We start from the raw sequence: 16,685 nt of genomic DNA, 5'->3' as shown, positions 1-16,685 counted from the left end.
AATAAAGGTTATTTATCTATTATTATTTTTAAATTTTGAGAAATACAATGGCACATATTAGCCCAGTTGATCCCATTCTACACTTTCATTAATAAAAGAGGTATTTTTTAAGCTGAGATGAAAAGAAAAACATGTAGCCACTGTTCTGCCTGTTTTATCAAAAATGTTCTTCCCCATCTTTAATGTTCTGAATCAAGGAATGAACATCCTTACAAATGATTGAAATAGATGGTATACAAAGAACAATTTAAAAAATTATTAGAGCAAAATCAGTGTTGTTCTCAAAACAATTCAGCATTCTAGTCTTTTGTGGCAAGTGTATTTGGACAATAGTATGTTTGCACAAAAAAGGTGCAAGCAAATACAAAAGTTTGCTTTATAACTTAAAGCTAACTTAAAGCTTTAAAAAATACATTTTTCTGAACATGTTTATCTTGCTGTAAAGTTCTCCATTGTTATATACACTTCCTTTTTGTTACTCATCTGTGAAGATAGAACTTTACTCCAGAAGTCTAGATGGTCACACCAAGAAATGCTTGCAAAGCCCTGGATATAATTTTGGATTCTTTGAGACTTCCGGGATGATTTTAGGTTGTTCTCCCGGAGTAATGTTGATAAGCTGAACATCCTTCAGGATATTTTATATCTCAGGTGATTCTGATTGGTACACAAGGATTAAAAACACAAAAACTACTGCAACCCCTGATCCTAATAATAATCCCACTATTATCTCAAATCTCCCATTCAAAATCATGACTCCAATTGATGGAGCTCCACAGATTTTCCCAAATATATATCATTGCTTTAGAGCTTTCTTTGGGGAGGACATGATATGCTTCCAGGAACTGTCTGCTGCAAATCTCACTGTGATAAAGGAAAGGAATGTTTGTGAGATTTATATAAAGCTGGCTCTCCCAAATAAACCCCATTTACTGAAAAAAAGAATAGCTTATCCCATGAATTGAATTGTTTGAAGGGTTTTGGTGGTGGTTATTTTTACCACTAGTTTATAATATGTTGGACAGCTTAGTTTTTAATATAAATGAAATGAGCACTACACATGAAATACCTATGTGAAGGTCTGATACTATTCAATGGCAAAGACGTGCAACCCCCCCCCCCCAAAAAAAAAACAGAAAATCCAAACTGGATTTTTTTTTTTTTTTTACAGAACTAGACATTGCTGTTTTCTTCTGCCCTCAGAAAAATTCCCACAGACACTCATGCTTCTAGCCAATTTCCAGCATTTGCAATGAAATCATTATCAAATTGTCTTCCTGCCTATTTGTCTCTTGGTGTTAGTTACACAGCTCGTGTATCATGTTGGAGGCTGGTATCAGCCTAAAGATAAACAAGGAAACACATCAATTGATGCTTCTTGCTAATTGCGAGGACTGTAAAATTATAGCATTTTTTTTTTTTTTTTGCTCCACACTAATTATTATATGGAGTGGGAAACATTTCCTCAGTTTGAAGAAACAGGAAATGTCTGCCTTATTGGTTCGGACAACCTTAGCTTTGGGACAGTAACAATATCTCCTTGAGAAGTTGTATTTAATTCTACTGCTGGAAAATGTGCTTGGCTTAGCCATGTGGTTCGTCTATCCATATTGTCTAGCAGGAATGCATAACTTCCCATTACCTTGAAGGCCAGAACAAGCTTTGAAGGACACAGCAAGGACCACATTTCTAAAATATACAGGGCCAAGGCTATTTGGAAGTGGGCTTTAGGAGTTTTAAGTGCAGAAAAGGATGCCTTAGGTTTGCAAAATATAGGGCCTCTCCTCACCAAGAATGTAACACCAGTTTTGGGAGAGTGCTGGGGAATGGGGTGGAGTGCTACGTAAGGGCTGTTGATGAGCTGGGGCCCTACTTTGGTACTCTACAGTGGTTTTAAATAAAATTCCAAAGGAGATATACAGAGTGGGAGAAATAATGATTTTAAACTATTATTCATTCACTCACTGAGTCTTAGCAATGAACCTCCTGGTTTACTAAGGAAATCAGGTACTTCATTTACTGGTGAATTTGTGTTAGTTGGTTTGAGAACAGAGGTCAACTATAGCAAATTCAATAAAAAGGCAAAAGCCGGGTTTCTTGATTGATCTTGTTGTGGGATGGCTGGAAAAAAAGTTATTTTCCTGAACTTTTTTGAAAAGATGAATGATGAAGTACCTCATTCTCCCATTTGGGGTATTATTACTTTTAATGATTAGTTTTATCCTATTTATTTAATTAGGACATTTATTTACATCCTATCATTCAAGGGAATAGACTCCCCAAAGCAGTTTATGGATAATGCAAACATTATGAGTAAAAATGCAATTAATTATTATGGAAAAACAAATCAACTTCTTTCTGTAACATAACTTTAAAAAAAAATTGATTCCCTTATTATATTTGCAATATGAGCACAATCTTATCAGAATGATAATATAGAATTAGAAAAGTAATCCAAACGAAATAGCACAACATGGAATAAATGCATGGGTAGTCTTGCAACTGCACCCAATATTAATGTACAAGATGAAGATACTCTATGACAAAATAAGACTAATGAATAGCAACCCACTTCATTCTTATTACATTTTTCAAAGCTTTTTGGTATTTTGTGATTTTTTTTTTTTACTTAAGCAATTTCTTAGCCTCTTATCACTATCCAGAGTAGATTGAAAAGTGGTTACTTACCTAAGGCTGTCAAGCAAAGGTCCATGGCCGAATGAAGATTTGATCCGATCCTAGATCTCCCCAGACGTCTAAGCTTTAACCAATGTTAAATATTGACTCTGCACCGATATGATGGACCACTATGAAATGTTGTATAAACAGTGGTAATTAAACATTAATGTCAAAATAATAAAGGAACACATCCAGCTTGCCACCAAACAGGAATTACTTTCTGGCCTCCAAATGGATCCGGTGGTTGTCACTTACTACATTTGATCAGGCAATTATGGGCCCCATTAATCTTCTGATACAATGTCTCTCCCACATATCATCTTAGGCTTTCGTGTTTTCCTTCCACTAAATCCGAGACCCTTATTATACACCATTTTTCTTAGGGCCTAGTTGTATGTGTGTTGAGTGGCCTTCAACAACCTGATTCAAAAAAATGAAACAAAAAAGCATATTCACTTATAATGTAAGATTTATATTGCAAATGAGTTCCAGGTAACTAAGTAATGGTTATTTCATCTTATACAAATAACACAAGTCTATTAAAATGTGCTTAATGAAGATAAATGGTGTTATAAAAGACATGCAAAAGAAAACTAGTACAATGTTAAGACCAATAAATACATGCAAATGGATAGTAAAATATAAAAATATGAGAGGTTAGCCATTGTGGCATTCTCAATAATTAATCCACGGGATAGGGTTTAAGTAATTACAGCATTTACAATAGTGCTGTGGATCAAGACTAAATTGTGATTTTTTTCCTCCCCTGCTTGATATTTTATATATTATCTATGCTGCAGGATGGCTGTGCAGTGAAAGTGTGAGGCTTGCATAATTTGAAGACTTAATTAACTGTATTTTACTTGGCACTGAAAGGAAGAAACACAGTATCATAGATCTGAACAGAAGCTTCCCAAAGTTTACTGGCAGAGAAAAAAGTGGGCAGGTTCATGAACCATTCTTGACTGTTTTTACTGGCAGACATGAAAGTTGTTATGATTGGAATTAAAATATCAGGGTAAAAGAAATCCGGCAAATAGAACACAGTGCTTTGGAGAATGCTTCTGTCAATTAAAAAACAAAATGAAGCTAAGCGAAATCATCAAAAATTTGAAATTGCCTGATTTACATTAATGTGGGCTTGGATCATCTTTCTCTTTAGAAACCCCACTCGGCTTGATCAAGTACATGCTATTTTCAAATAACATTTTGAAAATTATTTTTTAAAAAAGACAAAATGAAAACGAAAAGGGAACACAAGAGCAGACTCTGAGTTCTCAATTGTAGTCCACATGTTGATAGCTGCTTATCAGGATTAGCATCCTAAAGTTAAAAGACAAGGTTTTTTCCGCCACCTGAATATAGATTTTATTCTTTGAAAGTTACATTCCTTGAAAGTTCCATGATAAATTCAGTCCCAGACCTACACACACAGAAGCTGCTAAATTCTCTTTATTTCAATTATTTTGCAATAATTCTCTATACCAGAGGTCCCCCAACCCCCAGTCTGTGGACTGGTACTGGGCAGTGGCATGCCAACAACCGGTCCGCACAAACAAGCAAAGCCCCCTCTGTGAGATGCAGGCAGCACACAAAACCATGCACTTTCCGTCCACGGAAAAACTTCTCTCCATGGAACCGGTCCCTGGTGCCCAAAAGGCTCGGGACCTCTGCTCTATACCTTATTTAAAACTCAAAATAAAGCTGGATATTGCTGGATTATATATTTTAAAAGTGCTTGTTACCAATCTCACCAATCAAAGCATCTCTGGATTTCCTTCCTTGCCCTCGGTATTGCAAATGCAGATCCAGTTCTGAATGCTATCTACGCCTCTTCAACAGCAACAGTTGTTGTTGTTGTTGTTGTTGTTATCTCTGCCTGCTCTTCCCCATCCCCAGCTGTACTCAGTATCCGACATGATGAAGACTGCCTGGAGAATTGCGTACCTCACACCTTCTTTGGTGACATTTTGATGGCTGTCACTTAAAATTAAGTAGCAGATTAATGTGGCAGTGAGATAGAGCAGGCTGATGGATGCAAAAGTGACACCAGTCAGAAATAGACTGATTTGCCCATCTGTGGATGTTTCTGTTATTTGTATTTTTGTGTGTCCTCCTTGCTCGTGTGGCTAGCATGAAAGGTCTTAGATGAAGTTACAATAAAAGGTGAAAAGCAATGCACAATGACTTAAACAGACATTGATTTATTACTGAATAATATGTGTCTCTTTGATACTTTCCCCTCTCATTTTAGTCCAGTAAAATCCCTCTGAGTTTCCTTGAGATGAGATACAGTGAATGCCTGCAAGCTGTGGTGGGATTGGAACTGAGGTCTTACTGTCCCAGTCCAATCCTTTAATCACTAAACCAAACACACTAGTCTCTATATTTTCCTATTTTATTTTTTAATAATACCATTCCAGAATTTGGAACCTTGACATCTCTGTTTACTGTTCCCATTCTAAGGTTTAGGAATATTTCGCTGTCAATTCTTTATTAGCAGGGGAAGGGTATCTCTTTTAAAGGATTTCACGCTGCACAATCAACATTGTATTGATATTTTGTAATATCTTTGTGGTGTTTACTAACTCTCAGCCCATAGAAGTATGAATGGGTGCTGCAGAGGAAAATAAATTTTCTTGCAGAACAACTGGGTCCGACATAGTTCTTGTGATCTTAGCAACAAGTGCCAATCTAACTTTAAAAATACGGTATGAAGACTTGTGATTTTATAATTCTCAGTTTTAGTTATAAATATGCTGGCTTTCTGTACTGTGGGAATTCCAGAGTAAAATGACATCACACTAAAACCTTAGGCATACTTGCAATACCCCAGGATTTTGCACCTTGAGCATATAAGTGCAGCAATAAAAAGGTGCAGTTGTGCAAATCAAATGTGTGTGTGTGTACTCCATTCCGTCCATCAGATGTGCGTGTGAGTGAAAAATGGAGGAAGGAAAGATTAAGGGGGTAAAAGAAATTTGCATAAACCATTTCAAGCACTGTAATTAATCCCTGGTATGGACAGGATTCTGCAACCTTTTGTGAAATTAAGCCCAGAAGTGAATTCAGCAACCAAACCCAAAAAACAAACAGCATGAACAAATGTCTTTTTCTAATATAATCTTTGACCCATTCTTTGGCTCTTTTCATTGGCTTTAGGAAGGCACAATCCTATTTTAACTGAACTAGCACGGATCTGTGCTTAGAAGGTTTCTTATTGCCCTGTAAAAGCTGAACAAGACTGGCTGAGGGAAAATCATAAATCAAAAAATGGAGGCCTTGTCATGGCTTGACTGGTCTTGAAGTAACTCTAGATGAAGCCCTTCGTTTGGAAAAGCCATTCGTGCCTTGACAAGTTCTGTAGTGTACATAAGAGCCTTTTAACAGAAGAGTGGATATTAGTTAACACCCTTAAATTAATCCTGATTGAGGAGAAAAAATGGCTGTCCTAATCCAATGTCCAGGATGGCATTGTTGTCTCTTGCCAAAAGATGATAAAGCTCACCTTTGTTTTTGCAATCAAGGCTGGCCCTGAACCTTTCCAAATCTCCTTCTGAATACAGGTAGTCCTCAACTTATGACAATTGAGGCCCAAATTTCTAAGTGAGACAGTTGAGTTCTACTCCATTTTACAACCTTTCTTGCCACGTTTGTTAAGTGAATCATGGCAATTGATTAGTTAATAGCACGACTGTAGAGTGAATCTGGTTTCCCCATTGACTTTGCTTGTCAGATGGTTGTCGCAATGTCCTGTGACCTCAGGACATTGCGACCAATATAAACATGAATTGGTTGCCAAGTGTCTGAATTTTGATGACACGACCATAGGGATGCTGTAGTGGTCATGTGAAAAACTGTCATAAGTCGCTTTTCTGCTATTATAACTTTGAGGTCACTAAATGAACTGTTGTAAGTAGAGGCTATCTGTAGTATTAAGTTGTTGCTATTCTGCTTTTTATACATGTGTGTGTGTGTGTGTGTGTGTGTATTATAATGTAATAGTAATAGTAATCTAATCTGCAATATTAGATATGTGTAAAATAATGCATGTATATATATATACATACACACACACACACACATACATATGTATATACACATTCACACACATATTTCTATCATCATCATTCTAGCCATTGTCTACCCACTGCAGGATGAAGGCCACTTCCACATGTTTTCAAACAATACTGTCTTAAGCATTCCTTTGCCAACTGGGCCCGCAATACTTGCTGATGTCATTGATCCATTTTGTTTTAGGTCTCTTTAAACTCTGAGGAAAGGCCATGTACACAAATACTTTTTTCAGGGGAAAAATTTAACACCAATAAGAATAGAGCTAGAAGGGAGGTCTTCTAGTTCAACTCCCACTCAAGCAGGAGACCTTATACCAGACATGTCAAATTCGTGATGTCATGTGACGTTGCGCAATGAATCGGGACAGTTTTGCCATTGCCGGCAATGGAATGGACGCGGCTTCCGGATGATGCGTCCGGTCCGCGGGCTGGCAGTTTGACACCCCTGCCCTATACCATTTCAGACAAGTGACTGTCCAGTCTCTTCTCAAAAACCTCCAGTGATGAAGCACCTACAACTTCTGAAGGCAAGCTCTTCCACTGGTTAATTGTCCTAACTGTTAGGAAGTTTAGTTTCCATCCATCATTTCTTGTTCTGCCTACAGATGCTTTGGTAAATAAGTTGACCCCTTTCTCTTTATGGCAACCTCTCAAACACTGGAATACTGCTATCATATCACCTTAGTCCTTTTCTCTAGCCAAACCTAAATCCTGCAACCACTCTTCATATGTTTTAATCACCAGGCCTTTAATCATCTTAGTTCAGGGGTGTCAAACTCGCAACATCACGTGACGTGTTGCGACGTATCGCAACTTTTTTTCCATTGCCGACAATGGGGTGGATGTGGTTTTGCCATGACGCATCCAGCCCGCAGGGCGGCAGTTTGATACCTGTGTTTAAGTTGCTCTTCTTTGCATTTTTTTCAAAGTCTCAACATCTTTTTTGTAATATGGTGACCAAAATTGGACACAGTATTCCAGTTGTGGTCTTACTAGGCTTTACAAAGTGGTATTAATAAATACTTCACATGATTTTGATTCTATGCTTCTGTTTATACAACCAAGGATTATATTAGCTTTTTTGACTACTGCTGCACACTGCTGGCTCAAGGTCCCTTTCAGTTACTGTTTTTTTTTTTCTGCACTTTTTTTTATTGAAAATTTTTATTTTTTAAAACATACAATCATTTATAAAAATACAATAAAATTTTAAAATAGAGAACCCCCCCCCTTACCCTCCCTCCCACCCCCACCCCCCCTCCCTTCACTTCCCAGAGCAGAATACAGGGTTAAAAAAAAAGAAAATTATAATAATTAAGAAAAAAGAAAAAAAAGAGAGAAAGAAAAAAAAATATCATAATTAACCTTTAACTCCATAACTTATAAAACAATTCTCTATAATATTTGATATTCATTCATAAAATAAATAAAACTTTTTAATTCCATACTTTTTCTGAATATAATCTATCCACCTTCCCCATACAGTAATATATCTTTCTTGTGTATGATCCTTTAAATAAGCAGAAATTTTTGCCATTTCTGCAAAACTAGATACTTTAAATATCCATTCTTCTAAAGTAGGCAAAGAATCTTTCTTCCAATATAAACCTACTAGTAACCTTGCTGCAGTTAATAAATTCAACATCAAAGTAGTTTCTTTTTCATTTAAGTCAACAAAAATACCAAGTAAAAATAGTTGAGGAGTAAACTTTATCTTTTTTCTAAAAATCTTTTGAATGTTCCACCAAATCATAATCCAAAAAGCCTTTACTTTTTTACAATTCCACCAAATATGAAAGTATGTCCCATCATTATTGCCACATCTCCAACATTTGGGCTGTATGTTGGAATACATACAAGATAATTTTTTAGGATCTAAATGCCATCTATAAAACATTTTATAAAAATTTTCTCTCAAATTTTGAGCTTGTGTAAATTTAACATTTCTTATCCAAATTATCTCCCATAAATCCAATGAGATCGGCTCCTGTATATTCTGAGCCCATTTAATCATACAATCTTTAACCAATTCTGTTTCCGAATCTAACTCTAATAAAACATTATATATTCTTTTTATATGAGCCGGACCTTGGTTTTTAATCTGAATAACCAATTGTCTATCTTCTAGTGTTATTCCCTCTTTCTTGTCTACAGTCCATCTATCCATTATTTGTAAATATTGAAACCATGACTGTAGAATATTTTGCTGCCTTAATACATCTAGGGATTTCAAATGCCAATTCGAACCAGAACAAATTAACAATTCTTTGTATGAAATTTTATCAAAATTTGTCCCCTTAGAGTTCCCTTGAGCCAGGTTTCGCCTAATCTGTACTTGTACTTTTGGTTTTCCCAGTCTAAGTGTAAAACTTTGCTTTTCTCCACATTAAATTTCATATTGTTGGATAGGGCCCGTTGTTTAAGTCTGTGGAGATCTTTTTGGATCCTGAGATTGTTTTCTGGGGTATTGGCTATTCTTGCCAGCTTAATGTCATCTGCAAATTTGATGAGTTCCCCTTCTATTCCCTCATCTAAATCATTTACAATGATATTGAAGAGTACTGGGCCTAAGAAGGAACCCTGTCTTAAAATATGGGTAGAATGTTATAAAGCCTCAAAAAAGCAGGGACTCTTCTCTAAGGAACAAAGTTTAAAGAGATCTACATATTTCAATATTTTAATCTAATACAGGTAGACCACAACTTACAACCACAATTGAGCCCAACATTTCTGTTGTTAAGTGAGACTTTTGTTAAATGAATTTGGCCCCATTTTACAACCCTTCTTGCCACAGTTAAATGAATCACTGCAGTTGATCGGTTAGTAATCCAGTTGTTAAGTGAATCTGGCTTCCCCATTGACTCTGCTTGTCAGGTCACAAAAAGGGATCACATGACTCCAGGACACTGAAACCGTCATAAATATGAGCCAGTTGCCAAACGGTTGGATTGGATCACGTGACCATGGGGATGCTGCAAGGATCGTAAGTGCAAAAACGGTCATAAGTCACTTTTTTCAGTGCTGTTGTAACTTTGAACAGTCACTAAATTGAGGACTACCTGTACTAATATAATCTAATTGGATGTGTATATATGTGTGTACAAAAATAATGTGTATATATGTGTATATAAAAATAATGTATGCATCTTTTTTTTCCCAGTGGGAGAAGAACTGCCCCCTTCACTATCTCCTGGAAGCATTAACATTCAAGAGCCTTTGGCTGGAACAATAGGAAACGTTCAGAGTTCACCTCATAATCATAAGCAGACATCTTATCCTCCCACTCTTCGCCTCCTCTTTCTTGGGGCTGCTTCCAATCCCCCCCCCCCAACCCTCCCCCCCCCCATGTTCCTAATCCGAGAAAGAGAGCCGAGCAGAGAGGGAAGAAGTAGGAGGCAACCCAGAGATCTCGACATCTTCCCTGCCCGGCTCTTCTTCCCCGCCGCGCGCTCTCATTTTCACCCAGCCTCGGGTTGGATCCAAAGCGAACAAGCCGAGACTGACTCCCTACCCCGCTCGGTTCTGAGGAAAAAGAAGGAAGGAATAAATAGACGAACAAATGAAGCGGGGAGAGGGATGGAGGGAGTTTACGAGACAGACTTCGAAAGGCAGAGGGACGCGGCCGCTTACTCAAAGCATATGTGGGCCGGGGAGGAGCGCGCCACCGCGCCGCGAGGCGAAGCTTTTGCCAAATCACGCTACGCAAGTTGAGCTGCTTATTGAAGTTTTCCCAGTGGGGCTCACGTAGGCCCGCTATGCTGAGAAGAGGAGGTTAAAGGATTTAGGAGGGAAGGGGAAACTTTTTGCCCCCTTCCCTTCCCTTTCTTCTTTCCCTGAGTCCCGCGTGGCCGTAATCCGGCATGGACTCCCCGACCCCGTTGCGCGCGTTTCGTTTGGCCCTGGAGACGCCGCGCTTTTGCATAAATCAGACCCGGTTTTCAAGCGCTGAGCGCGTTTGACTTGCAGGTACAGCTGCCTCTCTTTAGACATGGCTTTCGAGGCCGAGGCCACGTTGTTTAGCCTCACGCTGCGTCTCTTAAGTTTGCAATTTGAAATCTGAGCACAGTAGCCTGTGCAAAAGAGAATCATGCTAAAGTCGCCACGCTTCGTTCTCAGGCTGGGGAATGCCCGTAACTTTTTTTTGTTACTGTTCCCCCAATTTTTTTTTTGAAAAAAAAACAAAACACATTTTATTAGTAAATAGGCATATTAAGATTAATAGGGGGCTTTTGATCCTTTTCTTAAAAAAAACAGAGCTTAACATCGACGTGGTAGTATATTTGCAAAATTCAGTTTGTTCAATATGTTCCAACATGCATGTTTATTACTTGAATCCTCATTGTTGCATTACTGATGACTTGCAACTGAAAATGGGATGGTATCTGATTTAGGATTGCTCATTCAGGGTCTAAGTCAACTTGCAAATGTCACCCAGACCAAGTGCGTATGTGCACTGTCTGAAACCGAAGCTTGGTTTACTTCTTTCTAATTCAAAAATGGGAAAATGTCACATCTTTACTTCAGAGATGAACTGTTGACTGGATCACAGGACTTCACTTTGTGTACACTGTGTTTCAGCAACTTTGCCTCAGTTAAAACTGACAAAGTAGGTGGCAGGATTGTTCCGTGTGTGTGTGTGTGTGTGTGTGTGTGTGTGTGTGTGTGTGTGTGTGTGTGTGTGTCTTTGTTGCAGGTGGAGGTCTGTGCCCTTGAATGCTTTCTCACATGAACTACTGTACTGTAGAACAGTGTGTCTCCAACATAGCAACTTTTAAGATGTGTGGACTTCAATTCCCAGAATTCCCCAGCCAGCCTGCACAAAGAGCAAACATCAGATGTGGAGATTTCATGTCTCCAAAAGGATTGCTTAAGTTTGCTGTTGTGCAAACAAGGCAGCACAAATGCCTTTGTGCCATCTTTGTAAGCATACATGAAAAATGGAATGATAGTTTTCTATGAGCATAAACGCCCTAGAAAATTCAGCCACATATCTCCTAGAGAAGCAGTACGGACTAAAGAAAAACAAAGTTGAGACATTCTCACATTGGCCTATGCTACAGAACCCCCCCCCCTTTTTTTTTTGTAGATTTCCAGCCTCCAGATACTATGACGTGTAGCATTTATTGTATAAGATTAAGGTCACCTTGCTCCTAACAATGAAAAGTTGAGATACTTAAGACATTCCAATATAGCATTAAAGTCAATACCAGAAACAAAGCAAATGTTTGGTTTTTGTGTAGATGTTAACAGCTGTGCATACTTTACTGTAATCTTTCTAAGGGTGTAATTACCCTATAAATGTGGGTAACAACTTGACTAAGAACAAGTTGATTAAGAATTATTAGATTTTTATCCTGCCTCTTTAATTAACATGTTCATTACAATAAGGAGTAAATATAAATTCTAGAAGTCTTCATGTAGCTTATGGTAACTTATAAATAAAAATTAAACATTTGCTGATATTCTTGTTACACCCCCTTCCTATATTCTGGCAGTTGCTGTATTTTATCATTTAAATATGCTGGGATGCATGGAATGTTATGTTCATAGTAGTGAACCCTTTGGAGTCCCTTTGAGGGAGATGGGTGGTTTATAAATTTGGTAAATAAGAAAGGAAGGAAGGGAAGGAAGAGAAGAGAAGAGCCAAAATAAAAGTTCTGGAGCTTACTAGGAAGCTGTTCACATGCAATCCAGAAAGTGACAGGCAATCCCAATCCCTAAAGAGGTTCTCAGATTTGGCATTTTGGCCTATATGAAGTTCTTCAACCTTCTGAGATAGAACTTGAGAAAATACTTAGATATAGGGGATGCAGACATCAGAATGGGCAAACCTATTTTATGGAAAAGTGGAGATTCCTTTTGAATAAAGGCTCTTCTTAACAATAGAAGTGTGGCAAGTTGAGGCTTGGATGGATCTTTGAATTACTGAATACAAAGTTTTTTAATTATGACTTCTGGTTGCTTAGTGTACTACCTGTATATCAGCCTCTTGCCTCACACTTTAGAGCAGGGGTGTCAAACTTGATCACATCACAGGCTGTATCGTGACGTATCAGGATTTGTTTTGTGAGGCTGGGATGGGCATGGCCTGCACGGGCTGGATGTAGCCCATGGGCCGCATGTTTCACATCCTGCTTTAGAGTCTTCCGTTCAATGTTGATGTTTTATTAATCTTTCCATAAAAACTTCTTTCTTTAGAACTACCATTTCTGGACTCCAGAAGTCTTGAAGTCATGATATGGCACTAATTCTGCTAACATATGTTGATTGTTCAGATTTTTGTAAGCCAGAGGTGGTAGCCCTCGCTTTTTGCTCATGTCCTTTGTTTCTGATCTGGTCCATTGCCCAATTTGATTAAGCCAATAAGACCTGCAGCCAACTTTGGTCCTGTTTGAACCTGAATATGGAGGCCTTGCATGGCCCTGGCAATTTCCTAACATCTTTTTTACAGCTATAAAGCCACCCATTTCCATAAAATGATTTTCTCATTGTTCTTAGAAGAAGAATGAATTATAGTGAATATTTAACTTTAACTGTTACGAGCTAGATCAGACATGTCAAACTCGTGACGTCATGTGACATTGTGCAACGTATCGGAGCTTTTTTTCCATTACTGGCAATTGGGTGAGCACAGTTTCCTGGTGACGCATCCGGCCTGCGGACCAGCAGTTTGATACCCCTGAGCTAGATGATAGACAAAGCCTAGCCTTCTGTGAAAGATCTGTGTTCTTGACATCTTTAGCCTATATTTTACAACACCTTGATTTAAACATGTCCAAGATCAAATTTAAACATGTCCAAGATCAAATACTCCCATTAAAATTAAGATGATATGGTATGGGAGGTAATATGTTGCATCCAAAAGCAAATATAAGCCATTCAAGATTTGCACAAAATAACTTTTTCTCCAGATGTTGCAAAAATTCTGTGTTTTAGATGAACATTTTTAAATTTATCCCATTCAAACATTATCTTTTAAATTTTATATATAGAACATCTGATGTACTCCTAAAAACAAGGTGTTAATGAAATGGTCTGACTCACATCCATGGTTTTGAATGACAACATTCTGTTTCTCTGCTGCAACAATTAAAAAAGGAAAAATAGAGAACTCTATATAGGTTATTTCTGAAATACTTTTAGTACCACGGCATGAAGGTTGACTAATTATAAAGTGAAACCATTTTAAGAAATATATAATGTCTTTGTACTTTTCACTATTTTAAATACATATTGCTTGGATTTTACCAAAAGCTTTTATCTCATCATGTTTAACTTTGTCAGATTATCATAATTCTTAAGTAGAGATTTGTTTCCAGAACAGAGGGTGATGATGCTGATTTAGCTTACAAATTATATTTGTTTCCTGAAGATTAAGCCACATTAAACTGAATAAAGATTTATTTTAGTTAGACCTAACAAAACAAGGCCATTATTGAATTCCAAACATTCCAACCAAAAATATTCAGTTATGCCTAATTTTACAGAAAAAAAATGAATCTTGGCTTCAACAGTAGAAGAAATTAATCTCTGTAAGGAGACCCCCCCCCCAAAAAAATCAAATCGGGCTCCCAAAGACTAAGAATGTAAAGCTTTAGTAGCAAAAATTAAGTTAAAAATAATGAAGTGCAAGATGAGGATCAAAGTTCCAGTATTCAGGAGTGACAATTTTTAGTTGATATTCCCAACTCTTTTGGGACACGTCCAAAATTTACTTACCTTCTGAATAATTAATGCCCCTAACAACTTATTAAAAATATTGGCTCTTATATTAGATAATGGAATCCTGCAAAAACAGTATTTTGTTGCCTCCAGGGACTGAGATATTCTCAAAGCTTATTGGAGTAGCACTGTACAGATGAAACTTAAAAGTTTTCCCATGTATTTGCATTTTTCTTAGTGCTTTTAACCTGGTTACCAGCTGTATAAGAATATCTACTTTGTGCTTTTCTCATATCCCAGGATCCAGGCAGATGTTTGCCTTCAAGAATGATAAAGCCTGCTTTATAAATCAAACTGTGAGTGAAATTTTCTTTGGAGCCATTTTTTTCCCTCCCATCCTGTTTCAAGCTGCTACAGGTCTCAGTCTGGAATACACCTAGCCCCCTTCCATTCTTTAAAGACCATACTTGTAAAATTCATGTGACCTTTCTCAGAGTTGTTTGGATGCTAAATCTGTACAGTTTAGTAAAAAGAAGATCTCAAAATTATGAAAAACTGAAACAACTTTATTCATTCATTTAGATAAACTGATGATTTTTCTGGGGGGGGGGGAATGCCAGTTTGACTATATTTCTAAATCTCGACACCAAGGAACGGCTAGACCAATTTGGAGAAATAAACTGAATTAAATCTGAGGGGGGGGGGTTTGCATGTTTTTACCTGTAACTGTTTCTGTATTAGTCTGCAATTAACAATTTAATCTTCTAACAGAATATATCTTAGTAAACATTTTCAATATGCAATGCAATATGTATTTCATCTGAAAACATATGTTTAATGCATCATTTGAGATATTTACACTATTGAGAACTGTAACGCAATGTTCAGAAAAGTGTGACATTTGCATTATATTCCCATCTGTACATTTGTCCAAGAAATGCTGATCAACTCATTTCCCACAAGAATTCCTAGCATGGCATGGCAATGTTAAAATATCACAGTTTAACAAGGTTTGTACAAAGGAACTTTCTTTGTGGGCCAGGCCCAGTATAAGCACAGTGGAAAAGTGGGGTGCATGGATCAGTGGGGAAAAAAGAAGGGGATATATACCTAATAACTCCACATTTCAGATTTGCTTTTATATAAAAACAATCTTTTTTAAACTTCTGCTTCCATCTTTCATTTCAACAGCAAGTCTCTCAAAGGGAGGCCCGTCGTCCAAGTTTGAAAAAAAAAATGAAAAAGCAACTAAAAACACTGCAAAAAAAGTGTTGAACAGTTCTCTGTGTGAAGAAAACTGTTAACAAATGTCCAGAGCACATCGTAGAAGCTAAGAATGTGCAGCTGGAGATAGAGTCTTGTCTCCGAGCAGTATATTCATAATCTGTGAATTTGGAAAGCAGCACAAAACTGCACAACAGCTGAACGTTTTAGCAGCTGATGTGCCAGCTTTCTCTCTCTTTAACTTCGTTAGTTGCTCAGCGTTACAGATGTTCTCCCCATGAATCACACCTGCAAGCCTTAAAATGTGATTTTTCTTTTTTCTTTTTTTTTAAACAAGCTGGCAGATGTATGTGGCTTGAATACTTATGAAAAATCAGCAGGAAAAACATGCCTCATTTTTTGTTTTTTTTTGTTTTTTTGCCCTTCTGGTTTCAGCGATGGTGGCATTATTATCCCGGCTGTCTAATACTTAAACAATTTAGATAATTCGGTATTTAATGCAGACAGGGCCCTTAAGAAAAAAACATACACATAAGGGGCCTACAAAGATGACTGTTGCCAAGTACAAGCTACATTTAAATTTAAATTTTTATCTTGTTGGACCTCTATGGTGAATGCCGTCTTCAAAATCGGTATTGCACAAACATGAGTTTATCCTTTCTGTATAGGACAGTGTTTCTCAACCTTGACAATTTTAAGGCATGGGGACTTCAACTCCCAGAATTCCATGCCAGCAATGCTGGCTGTGGAATTCTGGGAGTTGAAGTCCACATGCCTTAAAATTGTCAAGGTTGAGAAACACTGGTATAGGACATCAAGGCCGAACTTCAGCACCGTATAGAAGGGGGAAACAACAAGGACAGCAACCTACATTTTGTTGAAGAATTAGTCCAGAATTTCTATATGGTTGTATTATCCTTATTTGGGCTCTCAACAACGTGCTGTTTCAGTATGATCCAACTAACATTTAAAAAATGTACAGAGTGTGATAGGCTAAACAAACAAACAAGCAAACAAATAAATAAATACATAAATAAAGATTAA

General features: G+C 37.4%; 1 long non-coding RNA gene across 1 annotated transcript; it reads right to left on the bottom strand.

The window, feature by feature from the left end:
* Positions 1-81: 81 nt before the first annotated feature.
* LOC120317256 lies at positions 82-10,715 on the bottom strand. Its single transcript, XR_005559175.1, has 3 exons — positions 10,386-10,715; positions 2,689-3,099; positions 82-657 (listed from the first exon to the last, which is right to left on the bottom strand). It is a non-coding gene; the product is annotated as an uncharacterized LOC120317256 (long non-coding RNA).
* Between the last annotated feature and the right edge of the window lie 5,970 nt (positions 10,716-16,685).

The sequence above is a fragment of the Crotalus tigris genome, unplaced genomic scaffold (assembly GCF_016545835.1).
Source record: "Crotalus tigris isolate CLP2741 ecotype Arizona unplaced genomic scaffold, ASM1654583v1 scf7180000019563.1149672, whole genome shotgun sequence".
Taxonomy (NCBI): Eukaryota; Metazoa; Chordata; class Lepidosauria; order Squamata; family Viperidae; genus Crotalus; species Crotalus tigris.
Note: the sequence above shows the minus strand (reverse complement) of the source record. Positions and strands in the feature narration are given on the sequence as shown.